This window comes from Octodon degus, unplaced genomic scaffold (assembly GCF_000260255.1).
Source record: "Octodon degus isolate 3935 unplaced genomic scaffold, OctDeg1.0 scaffold00111, whole genome shotgun sequence".
Taxonomy (NCBI): domain Eukaryota; kingdom Metazoa; phylum Chordata; class Mammalia; order Rodentia; family Octodontidae; genus Octodon; species Octodon degus.
In genome coordinates this window covers 5,696,220-5,700,937 of record NW_004524687.1, presented here as the reverse complement: position 1 = coordinate 5,700,937, position 4,718 = coordinate 5,696,220, and the positions used below count along the sequence as shown (strand labels likewise).

The window sequence follows — 4,718 nt, the reverse complement described above, 5'->3', positions numbered from 1 at the left end:
TGAGGATGCGAGGACCCCGGGTTGTCTCACTCGCCGGGCCTGGGCTCTGGGTTTATTCAAGATCCCGCGGCCTGGGTTGTCTCACTCACTCGCGGGGCCTGCACTCCTGGTCTGTTCAGGATCCCGGCCTGGGTCATCTCACTCACTCCCCGGGCCTGTGCTCTGGGTCTATTCAGGATCCAGAAGGCCTTCGGTCGTCTCACTCACTAGCCCGGCCTGCGCTCTGGGTCTATTCAGGATCCCGTGGCCCCGGTTGTCTCACTCACTCGCCAGGCCTGCGCTCTCCAGACTTTCTTTAAGTACAAATAAATCAGTAAGATGGATCCTTGAGTCTCACTGCCTACTTACTGTTCAGAAATTCTAGGAGTAGCATTTATGATCAGCTTTTCAAAACAGTACCTTCAGTAACCCTTAAATATCCCAAAGTCAAGAAGCAAGAAGAAAGGCCCTTACTCCAGAAGGAGGCTTCCAGAGAGTCTGGAACTGGCCTCTGACTCATCCCTCGGTGATCTTCCTGCTAGAGGGGCTCCTTGGGACTCTGGCTCCACAGCCCTGGGAGTGCAGAAGATGCAGTTCTTCCAGCTGGAGCAGAAAAGAAATCAAATCTCAAATTTCCCACCCCTCCTCTGGTTTCCACAGCTTGGTTTCATGGTCTCTCCTTCCATCGCCTTCACCTTGACTATGGGGTGCAACTTGTGCACAACTGTTCAGTTGTGTCATCTCAGGTTGACATCGGTCCTTCAGGGAATGTTGGTAAAAAAGAACACTTCTGTTGAAAAATTGCCTAAGAAACATGATCCCTAGAACTAAACACTGAAAGTACAGCTTGTCCTAGAGGCTGGCTTGTGGGAGTGACAGGTGGGGACTGGGCTGAGCCAGCGATGCCTGAATAGCGCCAAGGGCTTGTTCCTCCAAGCTTCTCGGCTTTCCTGCAACAATCTCAGTGTTTGAACATGTGGAGACTCAGTGTCTGCACACGGACAGATTCTGGATTCATCCTAACCTGACGGGAGCTCAGCTTGCAGTGGTGTCCTAGGTTCTGGCCAAGAAGTGGGAGCAATTTCAAGGTCAGGGATGGAGTGCTGTCTCCTCCAGGCCATGTGTATTGTTAGTGATCAGGGAAGTCCTGCCCAGAGTCTGCTAAGTAGATCTGAATGGGTGAAGCATTGAGATTCTCAGAATTCAGTGCTGGCCCCAAAGTTAATAATTGGGCTTATATTTCACAGGAATGCAAGGAGATTGGAAGCAGAAGGTCTGCCTTAGTTTATGCTCATAGATCTTTTTTTCCTTGCTTCCCTGAGTGCAGCCAAAGATTGATGTATGGAAAACAAATTTAAATATCAAATTCATATTTCTCATTTTGACCTTTAATTAAAGGACTCTATGATAAGTCATTATTAAGTTATATCTCCACAGCCAAAATAATGCACACAGAAAGGGGCGCATGGAAAAAAAAATAATGCACACAGCTGGGAAATAAAACCAAAGCAGAAAACTAGCACAGTTCCTGCTTCGCAGATCCTATGCATTCATGCCATGCCCTCTCTGCTCTTCCTCTTTATTTGATATCAGTTCAATAACTCACACATGTTCGTTAAACAAATGGCTCAATAAATCACTGATCTGAGTTTCCTGTGGATTATTTTCAGGCATGAGAAATCAATTGTTCAAGCATCAGTCAATGGTTTAGCCGGAGATTTCTCACATTTAGGCTAGAAAGTGGCCAAGGAAATCACAAATGCAGATGGAGTCCCAGGCTGGGACTCATGGTCAGCAGATCTGTAATGAACTATGCAGCATGGAATGTCCACTCAAGAGTGCCCTGGGGAAGAACAATGCTGCCAGGGAGGAACAGGAATGAGAAATGGGCAGAATGCAGGTCAGTGGCAACTCACCTGCCTTCCTCTGGGCTCTGGAGCTGAAATGACACTTAATAATCTCCTGGAGTTTGGCTGAGACAGGCAAGAGATTGAGAAAGGATGACTCTGGAAGGGAGTAACCCAGGACAGAGTGGCTTTCTGCAGCTGAGGCAGTCTCCATAGGGGCAGGCACTGTCGCCCTCTCAGTGCCTGAGACAAGTGTGCTTTAGTGAAGGGGGTCTGCCTGGGTCTCTTTATGTCCAATGTGAATGGTGCTGCATGTGCCACTAACATACTCATGTAAGGAAAATGAGTGGTACCATTTCAGGAATCTCTTTCTGTCTCTGTCTCTCTCTGTCTCTCTGTCTCTGTGTCTGTCTGTCTATCTCTCTATCTCCAGATCTTTTTTTAGTCTCTTTCCCTCCTTCTTCCATGGTCATTCTCCATCTCCTGCTTCTTCTTCTCTATCTCTTGATTAGGAGAATGCAGAACTTACCTTGTCTGCATTAGCAATCAGTGGCTTCACCCACATTGCATCCTGGCTAGCAATTTGAGTTTTGAGCACCAACACATACTTCTGCACTCATTTTTATGGCCTCAGGGGTATACAGAGTACCAGTGCCTGCCTGTGACAAAAGCTATCACCCTTTCTGTGTGTCTTGGCCTCTTTCTATAAAAAGAGAACCCTGTATTTGAAGTAATGCAGAAAGCAAGAAACCATGTTCTGTCCTTGGTGCTTAAATTCTCCATTTCCCTTGAAATAGATCTTGCACTTGTCAAAGTTCTTTTGAGAATCTCTCTTCATATGCTGCCTTGTTCCCAGTCTTTGGCCCTTCAGAAAAACAGCTGGTTACTTCCTAAGGGCCCTGAGCTAAGCTCAGATCTATGAATGTTTCAAGGCATGCCAATGAATGTCCTTTACTTCCCAAGACTTGTAGATCTGGGAGGAATGGATCTCCGGGTAGAGTGGCCTTGGCTCCTCCATTGTAGTGTTAGCAATGACAGCTGCTTTGTATTTACTGCTCACATTCAGCTGAAACTCATCGGAAATCAGATCTGATGGGGGCCTTAGTTCTAATGACTACGCGAACTTCATCCGATCAGATTTCCAGTTAGTCAGGCTGGTTGCTGAGCCCTTTGTCCTCTTGTTTCCTTTAGACCAATTTGGGATGGTGGTGCTTCATGAATAATCCATGAACATTACCAGCTGCATGCATAAAGGCATTTTTACTGAGTCTTTGCCATGGAATTTTAGATGGTTCTGATGTAATTCATAAGGAATCAGGAAGAGCCAGACCCTGATTTAAGTATCTGGAGACCTCTGAGAAGCCTTTCAAGTTTCCAAAGGGAAAGCACAGTATTAACTTATATCTCAGTGATATAATAGGGACATTTTCCCTGGGGAGTCTTTAATGTCACAGCTTGATTGAATGTCAGGGACAAAAAGTACATGGAAATGAAGATACTTCTTGAATTATTTGGAATAAACTTATATTTCAGTTTCTAGGGTACTTTTGGTTTTTGTTCTTGTCTTAATCACCAAGTGGTGTGGGTTGAAACAAAAACCATAATTAAATTGAACCCTGTTAGGAAGAAAGATTGGGCAACTCTTTGCTTAAACAGAAGCAGGTGGTATTGGAATGCTTGGTTGAAGCAAGCTGTGAGGAGGGAATGCAAATTTTTTTCCCTTCAAAAGGAGTTTAAATATTTGTGCTCTTTGGTACCAGGCTGTGATTAAGATTTTATTCACTTGTGTGTGTTTCAGAAAAATTACTGGTATGATGGAATTGCAGTATACTTTTAACTACAGACTGACTTCTTTCTTTCTTTCTTTTTCTTTTCTTTTTTTTTTTGCAGTGACAGGGTGCTGGTGTGTGTATTTCTGCGTGTGTGTGTGTGTGTGTGTGTGTGTGTGTGTGTATTCATTGCAAATGTTGCTTTGATTGCAGATATTTCATTTCAGTCAGATGTGATTTCATTTATACCCATTTAAGAGCTGATCTGTGGTTTCACAAATGGAATGGAGCTTGGCTGGGAGCAGCAGGTTGCTGGGATGGGAAAGCTGAAAGAGCAAAAGGGCAGGTATCTTGCTCACCCAGTTTTGCTTCTTGAGACCATGTGTTTGGTTAGTAGGACTCTAAGGGTAGAGGAAGGTGTCTTCAGGCACAGGGAATTAGGTGAGGCTTGATTGTGTAAAATGCTAATTTTCCTACAAATATTGTTGCCATATTAAAACATAGGAGGCCCAGTTCAATTTGAATTTCAGATTAATGATAGATAATTTTTTAATTAAAAGTATGTCCCATGCAATATTTAGAGCTAAAATGTATTGATTGATCACCTGAAATTCAAATCTAACTGGGTGACTGGCATTTTTATTTGCTAAAGCTGGCATTCCTACCTCCAGAAAGAGCAATTCTCCCTCTCATTGAAAGTGAAATTTCCACTACTTAAAGTCAAATCATTTTGCTGCTATCACTGAAAATTTTTTTTTAAGAAAAGACATTACTTTTTGGGGAAAATCTGGGTTTGCACCAAAACTTAGTAGAAGGTACAGCATCTGTGTGCTTCCCACCCCACACTTGGCCTCCCGCACTGTCAGCATCTGCAGCAGTGTGACAGGTTTGCTGAACTTATCCCATAGGGGTACAGTGCTGTTGCTTAGGTCCACTGCTTAGGGCTTACTCTTGATACTGTGCCTTCTCTGTGTTTTCACAAATGTATCTCCCAGGATAGTAGCACACAGAATAGTTTCTAGAAATCTTCTGTTCTACCCATCCATTTTTCTTCTCCCCAAAACCTCAAAATCACTAAACTTTTTATTTTCAAAGAGAGTATAAATTAGAATTAAAACAGAAA

At 43.7% G+C, this 4,718-nt stretch overlaps 1 long non-coding RNA gene across 1 annotated transcript in view; it reads right to left on the bottom strand.

The window, feature by feature from the left end:
• Positions 1-729, bottom strand: part of LOC111812069 — a 33,787-nt gene extending 33,058 nt beyond the window's left edge. The window contains exon 1 of the long non-coding RNA XR_002817661.1: positions 400-729. This is a non-coding gene — a long non-coding RNA (uncharacterized LOC111812069). The remainder of the gene's footprint in view (positions 1-399) is intronic.
• Positions 730-4,718: the final 3,989 nt, after the last annotated feature.